This window comes from Hemitrygon akajei, chromosome 3 (genome assembly GCF_048418815.1).
Source record: "Hemitrygon akajei chromosome 3, sHemAka1.3, whole genome shotgun sequence".
In the NCBI taxonomy this organism is placed as follows: Eukaryota; Metazoa; Chordata; class Chondrichthyes; order Myliobatiformes; family Dasyatidae; genus Hemitrygon; species Hemitrygon akajei.
Window position 1 is genome coordinate 17,353,060 of NC_133126.1, and position 26,391 is coordinate 17,379,450.

The window sequence follows — 26,391 nt, forward strand, 5'->3', positions numbered from 1 at the left end:
AGCTTGTGCTTGAGCCTAAATGGGGAAACATTATCCGAGATTGGGTGTTGTGTAATAATCCAGATTTTATTAGGGAGTTTAAGGTAAAGGAACCTTTAGGACACAGTGATCATAATATGATTGAATTCATACTGCAGTTTGAGAGGGACAAGCATAAGTTAGATGTATCAGTATCACAATGTAATAAACAGGATAAAGACAGCTGTGACTGACAAGGGAAGTTAAGGACTGCATAAAATCCAAGGAAAGGGAATGTAAGGTAGCAAAAGTGAGTGAGAAGCTGGATGATTGGGAAGTTTTTAAAATCCAACAAAAGACAACTGAAAAGGCTGCAAGAAGGGAAAAGATGAAATATGATGGCAATATAAAGCAGGATTCTAAATGGTTTTTTTTCAGTTACATAAAACAGTAAAAGGGAGGTGAGAGCTGATATTAGACCACTGGAAAATGATTCTGGTGAGGTAGTAATGGGGGGGGGGGACAAAGAAATGGCAGATCAGCTTAGTAAATACTTTGCATCTGTCTTCTCTGTGGAAGATACTAGCAGTGTGCCAGAGATCCATGGCTGCCAGCGAGCAGGAGTGACTACCATTGCTGTTACAAAGGAAAAAGTGCTAGGCAACCTTTGTCTCAAAGGTCTTAAGGTGGATAAGTCACCAGGACTAGATGGGCTACATCCCAGAACTCTGAAAGAGGTTGCTGAAGAGATAGCAGATGCATTGATCAGGATCTTTCAAGTATCATTTGATTCTGGCATGGTCCCGGAGGACTGGAAAATTACAAATGCCACTCCACTCTTTAAGAAGGGAAGAAGCAAAAGAAAGGAAATTATAGGCCAGTTAGCCCAACCTCAGTGGTTGGAAAAGTGTTGGAGTCTGTTATTAAGGATGAGGTTTTGGGGTACTTGGAAACTAATGATAAAATATGGTTTCTGTAAAGGGAAATCCCGCTTGACAAATCTGTTAGAGTTCTTCAAGGAAATAACAAGCAGGGTGGACAAAGGAGAGGCAGTGGACGTCATTAACTTGGATTTTCAGAAGGCATTCGATAATGTGCCACACATGAGGCTGCTTAACAAGATAAAGTCCCATGACTTTACAGGAAAGCTGTTAGCATGGATAGAGGAATGACTGACAGGGTGACAGGCAGGAGGCAGTGAGTAGGAATAAAAGGGTCCTTTTCTGGTTGGCTGGCAATGACTAGTGGTGTTTCTCAGGGGTCAGTATTGGGACCACTACTTTCCACATTATTTGTCAATGATTCAAAGCATGGAATTGTTGGCTTTGTGGCAAAGTTTTCAGATGATACAAAGATAGGTGGAGGGTAGGTAGTGCTGAGGAAGCACTGGGGTTGCAGAAGGACATAGACAAATTGGAAGAATGGGCAAAAATGTGGCAGCTGGAATACAGTGTTGGGAAATGTATGATAATGCATTTTGGTAAAAGGATCGAAAGTACTGACTATTATTTAATTCTGGAGAAAATTCAAACATCAGAGGTGCAAAGGTGATTGAGTCCGAGGAGGTTCACAAGGATGATTCAGGAATGAAACAGTTAACATATGAGGAGCATTTGGCAGCTTTGGGCCTGTACTCACTGGAATTTTGAAGAATGCAGGACAATCTCAATGAAGCCTACCAAATGTTGAAAGAACTAGATAAGGTGGATGTGGAGAGGATGCTTCCTCAGGTGGGGGTGTCAAGAACTAGAGGGAACAGCCTCAAAACTGAGGCTCAACCCTTTAGAACAGAGGTAAGGAATATTTTTTCTTTAGCCAGAGAGCAGTGAATCTGTGGAATGCTCTGCCACAGACAGCTGTGGAGGCTACGACTGTGGGTATATTTAAAACACAACTCGATAGCTTCCTGATTGGTCAGAGCCTCAAAGGTTGTGGCGAGAAAACAGGTGTACGAAGCTGAGTAGGATCTGGGATTAGCCATGATGGAATGGCGGAGCTGATTCGATAGCCTGAATGGCCTAATTCTGCTCCTCTGTCTTATGTCTTATTGTCTAAGACCTCCACTCAGATGATGGCCACTGGACAACAAAGATTTTGCCGAATACTTTTGGGTTTATTTTAGGATTTTGGGCTGATGATCATGATAATCACCATGAAATTTCTCTATTACATACTATTTCTTTGAAATCACTTATATTTGTTATTTCAATTCATAATTCAAGTCAGAATAACTGATTCTAAAATTAAGGAAGGCATTTGTTGGTCTACAGATCAAACAAGTCATCAATGAAAGGCAATTCAAAGAATTGCCCTTTTCTCATTGTTACCATCAGGTAGAAGGTACAGAAGCCTGAAGGCACACACTCAGTGATTCAGGAACAGCTTCTTCCCCTCTGCCATCTGATTCCTAAATGGACATTGAACCCGTGAACACTACCTTACTTTTTAAATATATATATTTTTTGTTTATGCACGGTATTTAATCTATTCATCATACATATGGTATACTGTAATTGATTTATTTATTCATTTATTTTTTCTGTATTATGTATTGCATTGAACTACTGCTGCTAAGTTAACACATTTCACGACAGATGCCAGTGATAATAAATCTGATTCTGAACATCTCGTGGACCAGAGAAAATTGCATGGAAGGCATTCAAGGATGTCGATGAAAATTTTCTTGGCACCTACAGAGCACCAAACTCCGTGCAGCTGGTTGCCAACATGCTTCAAGCATACAAAACCATGAAGTGCAACATGTCACTAAAGATTAATTTTCTGCATTCCCATTTAGACTTCTTCCCTGCAAATTTTGGCACAGTCAGTGACGAGAATGGTGAAAGGTTTCACCAGGCCATTGCTGACATGGAAAAATGGTATCAGGGCAACTGGAATCCATTAATGCTGGCTGATTATTGTTGGCACTTAAGCGAGAAGCCTCAGACACTGAGTACATACAACACTTCAGAAAAAAAATTGTGTCCAGAGTAACTTCTAATACTTTCCCTATGAGTTACTGTATATTAAACAAAATAACTTGGTTTCCTGTTTTCCTCCTCCATCCTTTTCTGAATTTAATTTGATTTGAGTAACATTTTCTGTTTTCTAATTAAATAGAGCCTCCATTGAGTATGAGGAGTTTTGGAAAATTCAACCCATTGCATCGTCATTCTCACCAGTCACTCCTTTAGATCCTGGACTGAAGTCCATTGGGAATAAAAGATTTATCATCTCACAGCTCAAACAGATTGCTCCATACTACTGCCCTGGTGGTTATCGTTGTTCAGAATTCCTGCATCCAAACCAATTTCTGTTTTACAGTCATTACTGGAGTGTTATTAAATTCTCTAAAGTGCAAACTGATACAAACTACCTGTTTAATTCATGTGCTATTTCCTTGGTTTCTAAAATGAATTCTCCAAACTCACATTTTGTTTACTCTTTTTAAATTATCTATGGAAACTCTTATTATCTGTTTTTAAATCATTTCTGGTTTCTTTAATCTCATATCTATATTTTTTCCGTATTATTTTTATGTTTTGTAGATTTTCTGACATGTTATCTGTTTTATTCTTTCTCATCTGGATGTGTCTACACTGAATATTCTGAATGTTTTAAAAAATATATATTTGATCTTTGTGCGTGTGCATCTGTGTAGTTTTGCTGTCATGCAATGCGCTGATGAGCTTCTGTTCTTTTGATTACTCATTGTGATGCATGTGCATGTGTTTATTCTAACAGTGGGTAGTGCAGGGACAATGAGGTATTATAAAGGTACACGGGGAGTAGCTGGTGCCTTGTCTATTCATTTCCTTACAATAAGGATTCCAAGGCTGGAAGTAAAAGCTAATCATAAACGAATACAGCTCCTTTACAGCATCTGTTGAAACAGCAGCCCTCTTTCCCAGACAAGGACGAGTGTAAACGTTGACATGGTCAAGTCTCGACAAGACTAGAACAAAAAGAAGGGAGGTAAATACCACCAGAACAAAGCGATAATTAGCTGGAACATGTGTACCCACAGGTGCAATTGTTGACCCTGCTGAGCAGTCCGCCTGTGCAGGCACATAGACTCCACAGCAGAGGCCGTGACAACTACCTTACATGTATGGTATGCATATGCTATTCTCTCCCAAGCATTAAGGCTAATCAATATACATTGTTTGGTGATTAGTCAGATGGCACTGCCACTTTGGGACATCCCTGATCTTCTTCAGATGGAATACAAATGAAGAATGAGGTTGCAATTTTACTCAGGTACTGTGTGCAAAATATTCTAAAAGACTGTACTTTGAGCTGAGTCTGGGAGATGGTTTTACTGGCAGATGAAACGCTATTTCTTGTGTTTAGTGAGAGCAGTGTACAAGGCCAAGGAAGGAGAGGGTCTGAGTCAGGATGAGTGAGGAATTAAATCTACAGACAAGTGAAAGCTGAAGACAATGGCTGCAGGCTGAATGGAGGCATTCAAACGGCATCCAGCTATTTTATCAAACAATTCAATCTAAAGAAATGGCTCTTGTTAGATTGTAGTCTTAGTTATAGCTAGCAATTTTTGCGTTTTTATGTCTGTAAGGAACAAGAAATATGGGGAAGGGGCAATGAACATGGGTGATGAGCCATGATTACAATGAATGGCAGAGCAGATGTGAAAGGCTGAATGACTGGCTGCTTTTATTATTGGTTCTATGTTACCACCAGTCTGACAAATGAGCTGACAAAGAAGAAAGTCACTTGGCTGGTTGAATCCTAGCCCATTTTCGCTAGAGCATAGAATTATGTATGTCATATCTTAAGAACGTTACATATGCACTCAGTCCCCGCTTTTTAGTTACCTCCTGTACCTAAAAAGTAGCCACTGAGTGTATATTTGTGGTCTTCTGCTGCTATAGCCCATTCACTTCAAGGTTTGATGTGTGTTCAGAGATACCCTTCTGCACACCACTATTGTAGAACGTGGTTATCTGAGTTACTGTCACCTCCCTGTCAGCTTGAACCAGTCTGGCCATTCTCCTCTGACCTCTCCCATTAACAAGGCACTTTCACCCACAGAACTGCTGCTCATTGCATGTCTTTTTTTAATTTTTGCACCATTCTCTCCGTAAACTCTAGAGACTGTTGTGCGTGAAAATCCCAGGAGATCCATAGTTCCTGAGATACTCAAACCACAGTCAAAGTCAAACATGGTCAAAGGCACTTGGATTACATTTCCTCCCTTGTTTGATTTGAACAACAACAGAACCCCTTGTCTGCATGCTTTTATGCATAGAGTTGCTGCCACATGATTGGCTGATTAGATATTTGCATTAACAAGCAGGTGCACAGGTGTTCCTAGTAAAGTAACCACTAAGTGTACACAAACAAGTCTACGGCTTAGTGTTTATAAGACAGAACAGAGTAACAATGAATTTAGCTTTGGAGAATGGTAAGTCTTTGTCAGGCCAAGCTAAAATTGACATTAATACAGACTCAGTTTTACGTTCATTCATCCGGTGAATTGTGAAATATTACAGCACAGGGGCACAGTTGGCCATTTCTGTAGCATGCACAATACCATAAATTGTAATAGAACTGGAAATGTCAACCATGTTCTATCTAATAAGATCACAGCACTTCTTCTGTTATCTCAGTTCTTGGAGATCCTTCTGACCGAGCCAGCCTTGTGACGCACAAAGTTTTCTTAAATGAGCTGAGCTACATTGTTCAGCTGCAGCAGAGGCCATGGTTTCAGTTACAAAGAGATTTGATTATTCGTAGTGCCTTGGTGCCCAGAACTAACCTTCTACAAGTTCAAGTTAATTGTCATTCTACCATACACATGTATACTGTCAAACAAAACAACTTTCCTCTGGACCAGGGTGCATATAACTCACATGCAACACATAACGCAATATTAACACAAATAAATGAACAAATAGTAAGGTGCATTGATGACACAACTTAAAAGGTAAGCAGTATAATGCTACAGATGCCTCATACATAAAGAGATCTGGGTGATGGCAGGCAGTTCAGTAGTCTCACGGCCTGGGAGCCCCTCTTATGTAGAATTCTTACCTGTCTCTCCCACTAGTCTTTCTTTTTGTTCCCCACCATGTAAGGCTCACCTCTTCATTTTCTGGGTGTATGTTTACGCTTGTCAGTACATGCACGAGCTTGCATGTGTATAGCTGCATATGCTTCTGTGTGTGCATATGCGTATGAGCACAAACACCAGAAATTCTGCAGACGCTGGAATTCCAGAGCAACACACACGAACTGGTCCTCCGCAGGTCAGGCATCTGTGAAAGTGAATAAATAAGCTGACATTTCTGGCCAAGACTCTTCATCAGGACTGGAAAGGAATGGGGAAGAAGCCAGAATAAGAAGGTTTGGGAGGGGAAGAAGTGCAAGCTGGCAGGTGATAGGTGAAATCAGGTGATGGGGAAAGTGAGTGGGTGGGAGAGGAGTATGAAATGAGAAGCTAGGTGATGATAGGTGGAAGTGATAGAGGGCTGAAGATGAATGAATCTGATAGGTGAGGAGAATGAACCGTGGAAGAAAGGGAAAGAGGAAGGGGAACCAATGGAAGGTGATGGGTAGCTGAAGAGGAGAGAAGGGGTAAGAAGGGAGCCACAATGGGAAATGGAGAAAGAGAAGGAGGCAGGAGGGAATAATTTCCAGAAATGAGAGAAATCAATGTTCAATCTGTCAGGTTGCTTATGTACATATAATATTTCAAGATCAGATGTAACTAAAGCATAAATGTAACAGCAACTATTGCCTCCTCCTTGTGGATGTCATCTTTGAATCCTTAGTATTGGCATCCAAAACTGTAAATAGTGCTCAGTATCAATCCATTCATGGAGTATACACATTAGTAACACTAAGGCACAAAAAGATTTATTTACTGATAAGGGGCATTGCAAGGTGATGGAGAGGAATTATGTCCTTCATAGACTCAAAGGCAACTCACATTAGACAGTGACCTTAGAAAAGCAGCGTGGGTGATAAACGTTCTCTCGTTGTTGCAGACTTTCTCAAACAAAATATTTGATTTAAAGGTAAATGCAAGCAGATTTTAAAAAATAGCCAAACCACTTCAAAAGGCTTATTAAGACCATAGAATGGCTGTAGCACAGAGGAGACCATTCAGCTCATTGGAACATAGAAAATTACAGCACAGTGCAGGTCCTTCAACCCACAACGTTGTTCTGACCTAACCAACTCTAAGATCAATCTAAACCTTCCCCCCAGTATTGCCCTCCATTTTTCTATCATCCATAATGTGTCTTAAATGCCCCTACAGTCTCTCTGCCTGGGTAATTCTACTGTCAACACCTGTCCATCAATCTACCGCAAGCATTCCCAACCTGTCGTCGACAGACCCATTGCTTAATGGTATTGGTTGTGGCATAAAAAAGGTTAGGAATACCTGTTCTACAGCCTTGCAAACATTATTTGTTCAATTTCTTACTGCACATTATTCCTGTGGCATTTAGGGCAGCACTGAAGGTCCTTCATCTCTGTCCTTGGCCATTTGGTCTTGATGTTGTTCAGGTCTTCCTTCATCATGCCAGTTGCTTCTCTTCAGTTTTCACTACTGTCAGCCATGCAAGACCCAGATGGAAACTCAGGAATACAGACTTAGAAAGATTCTTTGTTGCTGTTTATGTGACAATTTTGTTTGTCCAGCCGGACCTCTTTTGGTCTGTCCTCTACCCTTTGACTTATTTGGCATGGGTGACCCTTCCAGGAGCCAAAGCCCTGACTCCATGCAGCATAGCTCTCTTGGTCAATGAGGTACGCAAGCCTCCAATCCATGACAATGTTGTGGTCCTCCTGGAGGATCCAATTACGATACCAGCATCAAAATGGAACCTACTTTCATCACATTTCAGGCAGCACGCTACTGATTTTGTAGATTGTTGATTTTGTCGCTTACTAATGAAACTTGACTAAATCTCCCATTTCCTTTACACGAAGAATCAAAGTTATTTTTAGGAATTAGCACAGATAGCAAGAATAAGCACAGCTCTTAGATTTCAGCCCTCTTTTATCTCATTTGACATTTTCAGCACAGCAGAACTAGTCCAGCCTTTAATGGAGAGGTACCCTATTATGTGTAGTGAGTCTTTTTTTTCCTTGTGTGAATTACAAATGTGATAAGATGGGATTCTGGTCTTTTCTCTGCAGGCACCAGGCTGGGATTGACTATTTGAAACACTTGTACGTACTCATTAACTGACAGAATCTCATTAAGATAAAACCGCTATTATCAAATCATACTGAGAGCACCAGGCAGTGAACTGGACAGTATAAAAGTCAATATATCATTGGTGAGATTAGGTTTAGAAAAGTGTAGTTTTAGGAGTCTAATTTGAAAGGGATGTCTTGGTTTGGAGGGAGCGCAAAGGTGATTAAGATCCTTGAAGGCTTCTCTGAGGTTAACATGCACAGAATGGCAGAGGGGTGTAAAGTATGGAAAGTGTCTGATTCCCTAGAACTCATTTACTTACTGTGAGCAGAGCAGGAAGTCAAAGTGAATTTATCATCAAAGTACATACATGCACTATTTACAAACCAAGATTCATTTTCCTGCAGGCATTTACAGGGAAAAAAGAAACAAAAAAAAAAGAAAGACTTAATGAAAAACTGTACATAAAGACTGACAAACAAACAGTGTGGAAAAGAAGGCAGATTGTGAAATAAAAAAAAATTAGTCCTGAGAACATGAATTGTAAAGGGCTTGAAAGTGAGTCTATAGGTCGTGGAATCAGTTCAGAGTTGAGGTGAGTGAAGTTATCCACACTGATTCAAGAGCCTGATGTTTAAAGGGTAATTACTGTTCCAGACAACACCCACAAAATGCTGGAGCAACTTAGCAGGCCAGGCAACATCGATGGAAAAGAGTACAGTCGACACTTCAGGCCGAGACCCTTCAGCAGTCTTCAACTCTCCCCACGTCCACATCGCTGGTCTTAGATCGCGGAGTGGAGGCCTAGGTTCCATATGCCTTTTGTTAACTGTCCACTTGGCACGGAGTGGAGCCCCGGCATCTAACTCCTCCACATTGCTGAACTAACCCTAATCTGAACTCTAATTCCCCCACCATCCCTGTCTTTAAACCCTGAACTATTCCCCAGCTCCTCTCTCTCTGTCCCCCAAAAAAAGCAACTAAGTGTGGGCTACAATTTTGACATAGACCAACTGGCCATATTGCCTTTGATCCCAACCTCTCACCTTTTGGATCAGTTTCCCATGTTAAACCTTTTCAAATACCTTACTGAAGTCATATTACGCTCAACAATATCCTTCATTGAAAATGTCAACTGTTTATAATAGTTGCTGAGATGGTGATAGTGCTGTTAAAATTGGTCCTGTGCATGTGGTTGGGGCAAGCCTAAGCAATTATAGATGTGAACAGGTGATTGAGCTTCAGTCAAAAGCTAATAGGCTGTCATGATTGTATTGCAGAGGAATGGGATTCCATACTTGAATGAGTGTGTAATAAACTTGTATCAAAACACATTCCAAAAATGTTATAGTCCATGATAACAAATCATAATTCTTCTGAATGCTATTTTCTTTGTAGCATGCTAAGATGAATATATATCAAAGATACATTAAAAGTGTCCATAAAAATCTAACAATGGGAAGAATAATTCAAACACTTGTGCAGAGTGCATTACCTTGCTATTCTGTAAATTCAGAAGATAAATTTAGAAGCCAGTTTAATGCAATTATTATTAACAGGGATCACTGACAATGGTGAGGACAAATGCACTTTTGATTAAAATGGATTTAACATTTGATGGAAAATAACAGCAAAATGAAGACAATATTGATGCTTTTAGTAGGCAGGAAAGTAATATAAGGTCTGAAATGATAACTTTCAAATAGGCTTAGCGATTGCTAGGGAACCCTAGGTCTGGATTTCCATTCTTGCTATTTTCATGTCCTGTTTTTGAGAAGGCAGGGATGATTGATACCATTTCTCTGGTGGGTGTGTTTTGAGGGCAAATATGGTCAGACTCATCCCAGTCAGCAATGCTAAAAGACACAAGTCTGAGGCAATGAGATCCAATGATCCTGGGATTTTTTCCATGACCATATCAAAGTCAAAGTACATTTATTATGATATACTACCGTATTCCATCTTGAGATTCAGTTTCCTGCAGACATTTACAGGAAAGTAAAGAAATACAACAATATTTATGAAAAAATATGCATAAGCAAAGACTGACAAACAACCAAAGTGCAGAAGAAGACAAGTTGTGCAAATACAAAATAAACAATGCTATGAAGATGAGTTGAAGAGAAGTTAAGTTGAGTGAAGTTATCCCACTGGTTCAGGAGCCTGATGGTTGAAGGGTTATATCTGTTTCTGAACCTGATGCTGCAGGACCTTAGGCTCCTCTACCTCCTGCCCAATGTTTGTAGCTGGAAGAGAGCATGGCCTGGATGGTGGGGGTCCTTGATGATGGATGATACTTTCTTCTGGCAGTGCTGCATGTAGATGTACTCAATGATGGAAAGGGCTTCCTTGACTGTGATGTACTGGGCTATGTCCACCACTTACTGTAAACTTTTCTGTTCCTGGGCATTAGTGATTCCATACCAGGTCTTGCATTCAACCTGCAAGCCAAGCTCCACCATACTATCGTCTTCAGCTAAATAACAATTTGGACTTGAGAAAGTACTCTTAAGAGTGTTGTCTTATTCAATTTACTTTCCAATGTATCCAGATGTTAGAGAAATATATTATAGCTTCATACTTACTATAACCTGGAAGGTCATTTGATTCAACCAAATAATTCCATTAGGCTGATTCCTCCGTCTTTATTCACCACACCTCTACAATGAATTCTCCCTCACATATCCATCCACCACTAAAGGACAATTTAGAGTAATTAATTAAGACAGCAGAACATCTTATGTTTGTGAGAGGAAAATAAAGCTCCCAGGCAAGATCCACACAGTCAGAAGAAGATCATGAAAACTCCACAGAAACAAGGGATTCAAAGGTTTCAAAGTACATTTATTATCGAAGTATATATGCAGTATCCAACCCTGACATTCGTTTTCTCCACAGACAGCCAAAAAACAAGGAAAATAATGGAACCCGTTCAAAGAAAAACATCAGCTTCCCCCGTACAAAAAAAAACTATCATGCAAGCGGCAACAAGAAAGAACAAATGAAAACACAGAATTGAAAGAGTCCATATTCAGTTCAGCTCAGTGTTCATTAGTCCAATCCACAAACCACAGACACAGAACTTTGGTATCATCCTCTGACACTATCAAGGGGGAGAGAGAGAGAGAGACTATTTGAATGCAGGGACTTTTCCTCAGGAGCAGTGAGCAAGAGGAAGAGAGCGAGAGAGAGGGAGAGTCACATGCAGACACCTTCCTCCAGCAACAGTGAGCAAGAGTCTGGTAGATGGCACGAAGCACTCTCATGCCTCGATGTTTTCAACCTTCCTTGAAGATTTAATCTGCATGATCAGCAAGAAATGGTGTTAATCACGGACTCATACTCCATCTCTAAGCTTCATCTCATGGAACCTTCTTGGAGACAGCAAAGTGCTAGATCACTCAATTGGTCCAACAACAACTGTAGATCACAGGCCCCAACAGTACCAGAACCTCATTTAAAATAAAAAGGAGTGAAGAAGCAGTTCTGTGGAGCATCTGGAGAGTGCCATCTGTGGTAGCATTGTTCACTGGTGCCGTTGCCACCTTCTTCCAGACAGCACCCCATGTCGAATTTCCTCACTAATTCACTAAGAATCACTAGATTCTTGAATGGTTCCAGAGGAATGGAAAATTGCAAATGTCACCTCCACTCTTTGAGAAGGAAAATGTCACTCCACTCTTTGAGAAGGAAAGGAGGCAGAAGACAGGAAATTATAGGTCAGTTACCCTGACTTCATCTGTTGGGAATATCTTGGAGTCCTTTATTAAGGATGAGGTTACAGGGTACTTGGAGGCACATGATAAAATAGGCTGTAGTCAGCATGGTTCCTTAAGGGGAAATCTTGCCTGACAAAACAGCTGGAATTCTTTGAGGAGATAGCAGGCAGGATAGACAAAGGAGAATCAGTGGATGTTGTTTATTTGGATTTTCAGGAGGCCTATAACAAGGTGCTGCTGAACAAGTTAAGAGCCCATGGTATTACTGAAAATATATTAACATTGATAGAAGATTAGCTGACCAGCAGGAGGCAAAGAATAAGAATTAAAGGGGGCCATTTCTGGTTGGCTGCCAGTGACTGGTGGTCTTCCACAGGGGTTGGCATTTGGACTACTTCTCATGTTATGGGTCAATGATTTGGATGACAGAGTTGATGGCTTTGTGGTTCAGTTGCAAATGGTATGAGGATAGTTGGACAGGGAGGTAGTGTTGAGAAATCAGGGAGTCTGCAGATGGAAATAGATAGATTGGGAGAATGGGCAAAGTAGTGGCAAATGGAGTATAGTGTAGAGATGTGCATGGTCATCCATTTTAGTCAGAGGACTAAAGGCATTGACTATTCTATAACTGCAGTGAAAATTCAAAAATTGGAGGTGCAAAGGGATTTGGGAGTCCTTGTGCTGAATTTCCTAAAGGGTAACTTGTAGGTTGAGTCAGTGATGAGAAAGGCAAATGCAATATTAGCATTCATTTCAAGAGAACTAGAATATAAGAACAAGGATGCAAAGCAAAGGCTTTATAAGTCATTGTTCGGACAGCACTTGTGAGTATTGTGAGCATTGTAAGTCCCTTAGCTCAGAAAAGAGGTGCTGACATTGGAGGAGGTTCACGAGAGTAATTCTGGGTATGAACCATGAGGTGTGTTTGATGGCTCTGGACCTGTACTCACTGGAGTTTAGAAGAATGAAGGCAGATCTCATGGAAACCTATCAGATTTTGAAAGGCCTGCATAGAAAGGATGCAGAGAGAATGTTTCCTATAGTTGAGTCGAGTACCAATCAGAATAGAGAGAATCCATTTAAAATAGAGATGAGGAGGGATTTATTTAGCCTGAGGGTAGTGAATCTGTGGAATTCAGTTCCGCACATGGCTACGGATGCCAGATTGGTGAGTACGTTTAAAGCAGAGGTTGATTGGTTCTTGATCAGATAGGACATCAAAGGTTATGGAGAGAAGCAGGAGAATGAGATTGAGAGGGAAATAGATCAGCCATGATGGAATGAGGAAGCAGACTTGATTGGCCAAGTTCCCCAATTCTGCTTCTATGTCTTATGGTCTAAATCAGTGCTATACAAATATATTGCATGACCAGGATTCAGGTACAGGAGTAGGTTTGCTGAATGGAGGGACGTATATAATCCATATTCAGGAAACACCAATGAAATTCACTGGTGAACTAAAATAGGTTGGAAGTCAGATAAGCTCTTGAGACACAAGCCTTTGACTCTAGAAAGGGAGAAGAGCTGAAAGAAAATCTTACAAGTGAAATGAAGAAGTATTTGCAAAATAGAGCAGTTGCCGAAAATACCCAGCAGGCTAGGCAGCCTCTGTGAAGAAGAACCAGAGATGATATTCAGGTCACAACCTTCCACTGAAACTCAGATCTCAGATGACCTGATCTGAGTTTACACAAACGCTTGTAGTTTGAGTCATTATAATTTGAAATATTGGAAGTTTTCCTGCTTTCCTGATGGCAATTTTATGCATTGTACACGGTTTCTGTTTTTCATTTTCTGTGCACTTCAAGGCTGTTGATTAGTTTTTTCCTTATTCCCCAAACAGGTGGGCTTGATTTGTTGTCTTTCAGATCCAGATTCACTCATTTATCCCATGCACATGGAAACGTGCAGTGGAACCCCTCGTTTGCACCAACAACCAGCACAGCCTAACGATGTGCTGGGGGCTGTCCGCAAGTGCTGCCATACACTCCGGTGCCAACATAACGTGCCCACCACCTTCAGCACAGCGAAATGAGGACACAACAAGCATCAAAGCAACAGCAGCAAAAACAAGCCTCTTTCCTCCCTCCAACCCACCTACCCAGCTGCTCACACATACTGACAGTCCTCCAGCCACCAGACAGACCTCCAGTGGACCCATGGACTTTATTTCACACCTCATGGTTCATACCCAGAATTACTCTCGTGAACTTCAGTGGTGCCCATGGCATCTGACATCTGCCCAGGCAGCTATTACACCCTTTTGTGACCTGCCTGGCATTATTTTGCATTTTCCATTTTACTTCATTCACTTTGTTTATTTTCATAAACATCAGCTTGTAAGATATAAAAACCTGCATGATGCAAGTAGTTACCTGCAGCTTTTATTTTGGCTGGGTATGAACAGCAGAGGAAAAGATGAATTTCTGTTTCACAGAATACAAATGGATTGGGCGTGACCATTTTATAACAAAGTGATCTCCCTGGAAATGGTATAAAGGTGAAGATTAAAGATTAGCTTTATTTGCCACATGTTCTGTATATCGAAATGTACAGTGATGTGCATCATTTTACATCAAATCAAATTCACGAAGATTGTGCTGGGCGGGCAGACCCCAAGTGCTGGCACATTTCTGCTGCCTGTGTAGCATACCCACAACTCACTGACCCTAACCGTATGTCTTAGGGACATGGGGGAGAACTGGAGCATCCGGAGGAAACCCACGCAAGTTCTGGGATGAACGTAACAAACTCCTTACAGACTGCCGTGGGATTCGAACCCTCAGCTCAGAGCTGGCAGCTGTAATACACCGCAGTAACCAGAATCACAAGGGAGGAGGGATTTGGGGGTTGATGTGCCTGTTCCGTTTTTGTTTGTTCTATTTTGTGGGGAGATGGGATTCGGGGGTTGATGATCGTGTTGCCTTTCTTCGTCTTTCTTGGTTTCTTGGCCACCCAGAGAAGTGAAGAATTTCAGAGTACTATACTTTGATAATAAATGAACCTTTGAACCTTTTAAAAGCTATGTTACCATGCCACCCACTATATAATTATAGCTTATGAACTCAAATATCTGTAATTTTTTTTGCAATTATAGCCTATCTGTAAAGCTTTCAATATGCGTTCAATGGCAAGGGATAGCATGAATATGAATCTTGAAATAACATCAGACTACCTAATAAAACAGGTTAGCTGGTTTGAAACATTGATCAGGTTGCAATCTAAATGAAGTGAAGACTGAAGAACGTCCTTCCTATATCTCATCACTGTAGTCTGAAGCAGTGTTTGCAGACTACCGCACAATGGAGACAACTGGCTAAACTCATTGTAGTGTGTATGGTACCCTAAAGACACCACTGAGTAAGTAGTGTGGCCCTTTGTCTATCCTTATTAGGTTTTGGATGTTTTACATGATCTAATATTAACCCTTTCAGCACAGTTGCTGTACCTTCTAATCTCTGAAGTTAGCAGTATTATCTGCTCAAAGGCCTGTGATGAGGACGGGTGATGAAGGACATTGGGAACCCAAGCATTCAAAGGCTAGCGAGGTGGACGTGTGACAATGGACATCCATGGATGTCGGCTGTTCTGGGCTGGTGGGTGCTGGGACAGGATGTCCAAGCACACGTGAGTCCACTGAAGCCAGAACTCGAGGCCTGGAGTCTGGGGTCCCATCATCGGCTAGTCTGGGAGTTGATACCGAAGATCAGAGCCCAAAGGCTGATCAGAGACCGGCAGCTGGAGCCTGGTGTCCGAAGGCTGGAGGCTGGAGGCCCAGAGGCCTGTCCTGGGGTTGGAGCGCTGTCTGTGCATGTGGGAGGGAGGAACAGGGCTTGTTTTGCTGCTTGTTGTGTTCTGTATTGTTCTGCCAAGCATTATGGGCTTGATATGGTGGCACTGGAATCTGTGGCAACACTTGCTGGCTGCTCCCAGAACATCCTAAAATTCTTTTGATTGTCAATGCAAACAATGCATTTCACAGACGCAAGACATTGTACAGATGCTGGAAGAGATTGTACAAACCTGCCTCTGATTCTGAAATCCAGAGCAACACTCAAATGCATTTCCTGTGTGTTTCGATGTACATCAAAGGTTCAAAGGCACAATTTAACGTCAGGGAAACGTACACAATATGCATCCTGAAATGTTTTTTCTTTGCAACCATCCACGAAAACAGAAGTGCCCCAAGTTAAATGTTAAAACCCCGAAGTCCCCCCCCAGCTCACCCCTCCCACACGTAAGCAGCAGCAATCAACAATCCCCCCTCCCCCCACAGGCAAAAAATATGTATCGGCACTGGCACCGAGCACTCAAGCGTGAGCAAAAGCATCAGCAAAGGCCCAGACTTGCAGTTGCCTCAAATACTTCGTGTTTCACCCGGTATTCGACATACCACAGGCTCTCTCTCCCTAATAAGGGAGAAAGAGTTGTCTCCATTTTCACAGCAAGCGGAGAGATACAACAAACAACTCCCTGGTCTTCGATGTTAAAAGTCCACCATGTCACTTTTTTCGAGCTCTGTGCTCAAAAACCTGGACACACAGCTACAGATACCCCGACTCCCCCAACGACACGTGGGACTCCTGCCATGACACCAACCCTTGATCCGCCCGTCTCCACAGCCCCGAGACCCTAGGCTTCCGAATCCGAACTGGACTCTTAGGCCGAGCCTCTGGCATGCCGAACAACAACGGCCGGTTGTGAAATCCCGAGAGCGGGTCCCATTCCCACAAAGAACCATAGTCAGTGTGTAACTCCAAGTCAGAACCCTGAAAGGGAAAAATAGAGGTTTTAAAGATGGAAATAGAGCTTATGGAAAACCCTGAACATCCTCTACATAGCACCATCCAGAGACAGAGAAGCAGTTTCAGCGACAGGTTGCTATCGATGCAATGCTCCTCAGACAGGATGAAGAGATCAATACTCCCCAATGCCATTAGGCTTTACAATTCAACCGCCAGGAGTAAGATATGTTAAAGTGCCGGGGTTAGGACTCAATGTATTTAAGTAAACTACTTAAGAACTTTTTAAAAGCTATTATTAATGCTTTTTGAGAGAGTGATTTAGATGCATATCATATTTTTACTGAGTTAAGTATTGTATGTAATTAGTTTTGCTACAACAAGTGTATGGGACATTGGAAAAAATGTTGAATTTCCCCATGGGGATGAATAAAGTATCTATCTATCTATCTATCTATTAACCCCCCTAAGCCCTGTCATATGATAAATAAATGAATTGAATTCTGAATCTGAATATCTTTATGACATAGAGAGTGGCCATTCAACCCACTGAGTCTCTGCCAGCTCCCAGACCAATCCTATTTTCCAGAGATTTTCCCTACAGATCTTCCCCAGGCTTCCCTAAAATCTTCATATCCTCCCCACCCAGATTCTAACATGCATCTACATATGTTGGCCAATTTATAGTAGCCAATTAACTTTCCAAACCCATGTTCTTGGGATGAGGGTGGAAACCAGATCATCCACGGGAAGCCTACAAGATCACAGGAAGAATGCATAAGCCTCTCAGAGTCAGCACCCAAGGTCAGGATTGAACCTAGTCCACTGGAGATGTGAGGCAGCCGCACTACCTGCTGTGTAACCCTCTGAACTACCAGCAGTCTGATGGTGTTTATATTTAAATAGAACTTTAGTAGCATTTTCAAAATTGCAAAATAAAGCACATTTATTGAAGGGTCTTGGCCTGAAATGTCGACTGTTTATTCCCAGAATGATTGAGGAAGCCAGCGGGAAAGGCCGTCCTGATGAAGCACCTCGCCCTGAAACCTCGACTGTTTATTCCTCTCCATAGACGCTGCCTGACCTGCTGACTTCCTCCGGCATTTTGTGTGGGTCGCTCTGGATCTGCAGGATCTCTTGTCCTCACCTTTTGATTCCGCCTTTTCTGCAAGTGAAAAGCAGCTTTCTAAATTATAAATAGATTTTCGTGTCATGAGAATTGTAACCAACGTTTTGCACTGGAGTGCTGATTATTAGTGCAAAATCACACATTTTCCATCTCAGCTTGAGTTTAGTATTTTCTCCACAAACTCCACCATTGTTTTTAACCAAGATCAATTATTCAGTCTACGCAGCATTTTACAGGTTTGGCATAAGGTGAGGGGGCACAGAATCTGTAACCCTCATTTACAATTTTCTTGAGCTAAGACTCCCTGAATTAGCAGGAGGAGAGGGTTTGGCTAGCAGGGGATTTATCTAGGAGTAAATATTGCAAGCTCCCAGTCAGTTCTCAGTAAAACAAAAGATGTATTAATATGTATACACTAAAGTGAATAAGAGGCAAGCTCGACTGTCTTCAATATCATGGGGTGCTTGATGTAAATTGAGCAGGCAATTTCTTTTGTTTTTGTGTGTGGGAAGGTACATCGTTGCATGCTAATTTAGCTCAACGTATCTTGAGGGGAGTTCAGATTGTTTCTGACTAATCAGTTTTTGCTCATAGCTAATCCACAGGAAAGAAAAACTGTGCCTGAAGGCCCAGCATCCACCCTCTAATCCCGGAGACGCGGAAGGTCCAGGAAGGGGATAGAGCTGCGATTTCAACAACATGTTAACTACCATCCTGTCTCATTCTCATTGTGAAAGTTACCAGTCTCTTGGGCTGTACCATTCAATAAATTTCTTGGGAGATTCAAAGTCCACTATGTGGGCAGAAACACACACAAATTGCTAGAGGAACTCAGCAGTTCAGGCAACATTCATGGAGAGGGAAAAGGAGTGGGTGTTTTGGGCCAAGACCCTGTCCTGATGATGGGTCTTGGACTGAAAAGTTGGCTCCTTATTCCTTTCAGTAGATGCTGCCTGACCTGCGGAGTTCCTCCATCATTTTACTTTGGTTATCCAGCAGAATCTTCCGTGCTTATGATTCACTGTGTACATGACCTTCGGCCTTGAGGCACAGCAGTTGTAACTCAAATGGCAATTATATCCATATTTCCTCAGACATGGAAGGAAGCCTTCCTCCTTGAGGAATATGGACAGGGTAAACACGTGCAGGCATTTTCCCCTGACACTGGGTGAGACTAGAGCTAGAGGTCGCAGGTTAAGGCTGTAAAATGGAATATGTACATGCATCCTCAGGCGGAATTTCTTCGCTCAGAGGGTGGTGCAAGTGTGGAATGAGCTGCCAGCAGAAGTGTGAATGTGGTTTCAATTAAAGGGATTTTAAAGATTAGCTTTATTTGTCACATGTACATTGATACATACGGTGAAATGGACATCAATACATGCAGTGATTTGTCAAATCAAATGGCAAGGATTGTGCTGGGCTGCCTGCAAGTCACTGCACTTTCCAGTGCCAACATTGCGTGGACCCAACTCAAAAACCACAACCGCATGTCTTTGGACTGTGGGAGGAACCCAAAGCACACAGAGGAAATCCATGTGGTCACAGGAAGAACGTCCAAACTCCTCACAGACAGTGGTAGGACTTGATCCCCAATCTTACAGCCTGTGCTGAAAAGTGTTGTGCTAGCCCCTACGTCACTGTGCCGTCAGATTGCAACATTCACAAGAAGTTTGGATAAGTACGTGGATGAGACGGCTATGAAAGGTTATGGTCTGGGTGCTGAAAGATGGGACGAGCCAGTAAAACATGCTAAAACAGGCCCACTGGGTTGAAGGGTCTGTTTCTGTGCTGTATTACTCCATGACTCTGACCCAGAACAATCCCATCAAATGTGCTCCCACTTGTTTCATTATGTGCAGGGTCTTCCATCTGTATCCATGACCATGACTGTCCTTGGTAAATTTTTCTACAGAAGTGGTTTTCCATTGCCTTCTTCTGGACAGTGTCTTTACAAGACGGGTGACCCCAGCCATTATTAGCACTCTTCAGAGATGGTCTGCCTGGCATCAGTGGTTGCATAACCAGGACTTGTGAGATGCACCAGCTGCTCGTACGACCATCCACCACCTACTCCCATATCTCCACATGACCCTGTTTGGGGGGGTTAAGCTGATGCTAAACCTTACCCAAGGGTGACCTGCAGGCTAGCGTAGGCGAGGAGCTAGAAGCAAGACAGCTAGTGGAAGGAGATAAAAGGGAGAAGCAAGACATGGTCTGGGAGGTGATGAATGGAACCAGGTGAGGTGAGGGATGATGTGCAGGTCGAGTCATGTGGACAGGGAGGGGCAGGAGAGTTTTGACTCACACGGGTAGATGATAGCAATTGGAACTGGAATTGGTTTGTTATTATCACACGTACCAAGATACAGTGATAAGCTTGTATTGCATACTGTTCATACAGATCAGATCATTACACAGTGCATTGAAGTAGAAAAAGATTTAACAATAACAATGCAGGTAGAGAATTTAGATTTTAAAGTGTAGAATAATTATGAGCATCAGGGGGAAAAACATATGGTTACAGGACAGATGTGCAATCTCCACAGGACCATAATACATAGGAGCAGAATTAGGCCATTTGGCCCATTGAATGTACCACCATTCAATCATGGCTGACTTATTATCCCTCTCAACCCCATTCTCCTGCCTTCTCCCCAAAACCTTTGGAGCCCTGACTAATCAAGAACCTAACAACTTCATCATTGGTGGCAATGAATTCCACAGATTCACCACACTCTGGCTAAAGAAATTCCTCCTCATTTCTGTCGTAAAGGGAGGTTCCTCTATTTTCAAGCTGTGCTCTCTCTTCATATTCACTCTATCTGGGCCAGGGGTTCCCAAACATTTTTATGCTATACACCAATACCATTAAGCATGGGGTCTGTGGACCCCAGGTTCAGAGCCTTTGATTCAATGCCATATCAAACCTGAGCAGCTGGAGCTGTTGACGCAATATCAGCACTTCAGCTCTGTTCAGTATATTCTGTTGGTATCACCTCAGCCCACCTAGGCCATGCTTCTTTCTTAAATATCTATATCTATATATATATATATATATATATATATATATATATATATACGCAGTGCATGTGTGTGGTTGTTAAGGTTGTTTCAACTGGGGGTGGTAGTGTGGATAAGCTCCCACTACTGATTAAATGTTCCCGATGACATGTGCCTCATTAGCCTCTGACAACCAACTCCGGCTCCTGGCCTTCATGTGTGGCTTAGCTACTAAGCCTGGCAGAAATCTCTCTATTGACAGGAGTAGGGGCAAAGGTGAGTTACTGGCATCCTAAAACCAGTCGCTTTGGACAGATGGGGATCGTCAGCTGTGGTTGGCAGCTCATCTAGGGGAAAGGAAGCTGTGATCTCAAACTTCTGCTATACCCACTCACGGAGAAGGCTTTTGGGAAAAATCCAGAGCCGGAGTACCTGAGACATTCTTCCACTGGGTTCAATGCTGACTGGCAAATCTTGCAATGCTGCTGGTGCTAAACTGTATCGGTCTCTGCCGTTCCTTTGGGTTCATCAGATGTGTGGAGAGAGAGAGCTTGCTACACGGGCAACAGCTTGTTTTCCATATTTTATATATTGTACTTGCGTGCTTAGACAGCGAGGCAACAACATCCATATTTGACCCTAACCTACAGAGGCCTCAGATGCGTGTGTTTGTGTGTCTGTGTGTAAATGTGTAAATATGTATGTGTGTGTGTTTATTTGTGTCGACTGTACTTCCTTAGAAGGTTGGCGTCATTCAATGTCTGCAGTGAGATGCTGAAGATGTTCTATAGGTCAGTTGTTGAGAGCGCCCTCTTCTTTGTGGTGGCGTGTTGGGGAGGAAGCATTAAGAAGAGGGACGCCTCACGTCTTAATAAGCTGATAAGGAAGGCGGGCTCTGTCGTGGGCAAAGTACTGGAGAGTTTAACATCGGTAGCTGAGCGAAGGGCGCTGAGTAGGCTACGGTCAATTATGGAAAACCCTGAACATCCTCTACATAGCACCATCCAGAGACAGAGAAGCAGTTTCAGCGACAGGTTATTGTCGATGCAATGCTCCTCAGACAGGATGAAGAGGTCAATACTCCCCAATGCCATTAGGCTTTACAATTCAACTGCCAGGACTTAAGAACTTTTTTTAAAGCTATTATTAATGCTTTTTGAGTTAGTGATTTAGATGCATATCATATTATTACTGAGTTAAGTATTGTATGTAATGAGTTTTTGCTACAACAAGTGTATGGGACATTGGAAAAAATGTTGAATTTCCCCATGGGGATGAATAAAGTATCTATCTATCTATCTATTGTGTGTGTGTGTGTGTGTGTGTGTGTGTGTGTGTGTGTGTGTGTGTGTGTGTGTGTGTGTGTGTGTGTGTGTGTGTGTGTGTGTGTGTGTGTGTGTGTGTGTGTGTGTGTGTTTTAACTTGTAAGAGATTAGGTTGCCTCAAAAGATGAAGCTCTAAACTGCTGTTTAGGCTGTATATTTAGCAGACTGAAGCCTACTGTGACTTCATTGTAGGTGTCACATTAATGGGGAATGACTCATTCACCAGCCAACTCTGGAAAGATATAACTGAACTATAGGTTCATCATTTGTGCGGTTCAGCTCAGCCTACGGAAATGCAGACAGAATGGCAGCCAGGAATCTGGTGATGGCCATCTGAATTAAGACTGCACGCTCACTTGCAGGCTTCCTCACATTTAAGGCTGCTATCTGCCTTGCCATGAACCCTGTGCACCTCAGAATCAGATGTATTGTCTCTTACAATGAGGCTGTCTATCGGTCGGAGTCGAGCACGGACACTGTGTCGCTGCTGTCTATGTGATACACAAGTCAGTACGCAAGCCAAGCCAGTACGATATGGAGAGCAAGCTGTTGCCGATGTAGCAGGCTTCCCCTCTCCACGCAGCTGATGAATCCAAAGGAATGGCAGAGATTGATACTCCGCCAGTATTGCAGGAGTTGCCACTCATTGCTGCACTCAATGTAGGACTACCTAAGAAATGCCAGCTCCAGATTTTTCCATGAGGTTTACTCCCGAAGCCTTCCCCAATGAGCGGGTGTAGCTACAAGGCAGCGGAGGTTTGAGTCAGAGTTTTCCTTCTCCTAGATGAGCTGCCAACCACGGCTGACAGGCCCCATCTGCCTGAAGTGACTGGTTTTAAGACACCAGTAACCAGCCTTTGTCCCTTCACCTGTCAGTAGAAATGGCTCCACCAAGTTTAGTAGCTAAACCACATGTGAAGGTCAGGAGTTGGACTTGGTTGTCAGAGGCTATTCGAAACACACACCATTGGGAGCATTTAGTAGTTAGTGGGAGCCTTTCGCCACTACCACCCCCGGCTATAACAACCTGACATGTGCTATAAAATTTGTTGTTTTACAGAAGCAGCGTGGTGCAAGACATAAAAATTATTATATGTTACAAAAATTAATAAAATATGCAAAGGAGGAAAAATGAGTTTATGGGCTGTTGACAAAGCTGATGATGGTGGGGGAAAAAGCTGTTCCTAAAATGTTGATTGTGGGTCTTCAGGCTTCCTCCCTGTCTGGAGCCAGGCAGCACTCTCCTCAATGTTAACCCCTCCCAGTGGACTTCCCGAGTGACTGGCAGGTTCTCCACCTGTCACCTCAGCAGAGTCAATACAGAGAAAAAGAGTGGTAGGCTGGATGGAGTAGGAGCAGGATAAGTCACAATAACTCCACAGGACCTTGGTAAGAGCTCCATTTACTTGCATGGGGTTCATCCCTGGCAGGGAGGGGTTGTCTTCTGATGGAAGATTGAGTAGGTTCAGCCTGTACTCATTGGAATTTAAGAGGATAGGAAATGAACATAACAGTAGGAACATGAGTAGGTCCTTCAGCCTGATCCATTGTCCATTACATCATGGTTGATCTTTCTCTTCAGCACTTCCTCTCCATGGACTCTCAGTACATTTCTCACTGCCTCAGTAAAGCAGCAAGCATAATCAAAGACCCCACTCAGTCTGGACACTCTCTCTTCTCCTCTTCTCCATTAAGCAGAAGATACAAAGACCTGAAAGCACATACCAGCAGGTTCAAGGACAGCTTCTTTCCTGCTGTTATAAGACTATTGAATGGTTAATGAGGTGAACTCTTGACTTCACAATCTACTCCATTATTATCTTGCGCCTTATTGTCTACCTGTACTGCAGTTTCTCTGTTGCTGTTACATGTTGTTCTGCATTCTGTTATTGTTTTATTTTAATGCCTCAATGCAGTGTGTAGTGATTTGACCTGCATAAACAGTATGCAACATCAGATCTTCACTCTATCTCTGTACTTGCTTCAATAGAACAATTCAGTTTCAACCTTTACCATTCCACAACAGCTATGAATTCCCTTAATATCTAACAATCTTCCAGTCTCTCTCTTTGTTGTAGACTCAATGCCATTCCTCCACAATCTTCTTGGATAGAGATTTCCTAGCAGTTACCACACACTGGGTAAAGAAATTTCCTCTCATCTCTGTTCTACATGGTCAACTCTTCATTCCTCACTCTGACCTCTGATTGGATACTCCCAAACTTGGAAAAAGCATCATGTTTGCACTTACTCTGTTAAAAACCATAAGAACTTTTTTTGCATCTAAATGGGATCACCTCTGATCTTTTGAACTCAGAACAATATGGGACAAATCTGCTTGATCGCTCAACATTTTATAAACTGCAATTTCAGGAGTCGGTGATAAAGAGGTCAGAGAGGGACTAGGATGAAGAATTAAAATGGCAGGTGGCTGGAAGCTGCAAGCCTCTGGGCTGAAAGAGGGTGCACTGTAAAGTGATCACCTAATCTGCAATTTATTTCTCCAATAAGGAGGAGACCACTTGGTGAACACTCAGTGCGATGCTCTTGATTTGAAATACAATGCAAGAAATAGAACTTTATTAATAACATTTTTTCTGTAAAAAAAAAAGCTATGGTAAACGATCACCACAAACAATGAAGAGGCAAGCAAAGGTGAGGCTGACTTGAGGGTCGAGGCATGCAGGTGTGATGCAAAGTCAGGGCGAGGTCAACCCATGTTCGAGGAGAAGTGGTCGGATTGAGGTTGAGACTTGGTCGAGACAGAGTCAGGGCATGCAAAACAGAGAAAAGTCAGAGTGGAGCCTGTCCACCTAAACTGAAAGGGGGGGTCTGATCGGTCGAAGCACCGGGCCAATTTAGAAAGGTCTGATAGGGGCCGAAACATGGTGGCAGGGTCCAGGCCCGGGTCTCAGAGCAAGGAATGACATGATGTTTGGATGATTTAAATACCAGATGGATTGAAAAGGCAGGGTGTCAGGACCTGAGGTGAGGGTCTGTCCGGTTCTGCTCACTGCTCTGTGACATTTGTTCTGCTCTTTGGTGCACTCTGGTTGAGGCTGTGGGCCTGCTGTGGCTGCTTCAGGCTTCATGTCTGCGAGCTTCATGATGGTTTGCTCCATTGTGTGATTTTCTGAGGTTTTCGGCCTGCTCTGGCTGCTCCAGGCTTTATGTCTGTGAGCTTCATGACGGTTTGCTCCATTGTGTGATTTTCTGAGGTTTTCGGCCTGCTCTGGCTACTCCAGGCTTTATGTCTGCGAGCTTCATGACGGTTTGCTCCATTGTGTGATGAACTGAGGCTGAGGTTTTGGTCCTGCTCTGGCTACTCCAGGCTTTGTGTCCATGGTCTGACTTTTGTTCTGAATGCTGTTGCTTACTTTTATCATTTGCATGATCTGTGTTTTTTTCCACTCTGTGTTCATTTGGTGCTTTTGGGTTTCTTGTTTTGTGACTGCCTGTAAGGAGACAAATTTCAAGGCTGTATAATGTACACATAATTTGAAAATTGAAGAAGAGCAAGTGAAGCACTGCTTCACTTTGATGGAATGCTTGGGACCCTGGATGGCAGGAAGGGACAAGTTAAAAGAACAGTTGCATCTCCTGTGGCGATCTCCATCCCGCTCCCACACTCACCTTTCTGTCTGTCGTTCCGTCACTTATATAATGAGGCACAACATAGCGGGGCAGCACCTCATCTTCTTTGTGGGCACATCGCAGTGTTCTGGACATAATATTACATTCTGCAACTTTAGATAATTTTCTTTCTGTGTACCAGATCTGATCATTTATGCTCTAATTATCTCTAAGTCATTTATCTCTAATATTGGCTAAGTTTTTCTCGCTTGTTTAGCACAGCCTGATTTGCCAGGAATGTCGAACATCTCTGCATTTCACTAATTCTCTGAATAAATCCATTGACTGAATGACTGAAACTTACCCCAGTGTTACGCAGCCTTGTCCTTTCAGCTATCCATTCCTTCTCCATTCTCCCTGTAACTTAAACTTAACCTGATTTTTTTTTCTTTTCCCGAGTTCCGATGGAGGTCTTTAACCTGAACTGTTAACTCTGTTTCTCTCTCCACAAATGCTGTCTGGCCTGTTAAGAGTTTCCAGCATTTTTGTTTATTTTTACTTCAGATTTCCAGCATCTGTAGCTTTAAAAAAAATCACCTCCAAAATAAACCTGGTGAATCTCAGCAACATTTCTTCTGTTGCCTGGATCTTTTCTCAAGTAGGGAGATAAATCTGTGCACCGTATTTCAGATGCAGTCTTACAATTGTTCAATTGTTCCACCTGTTTGGAGAAGATCTCCTTTACACTTGTAATCAAATCCTCTTACAATCA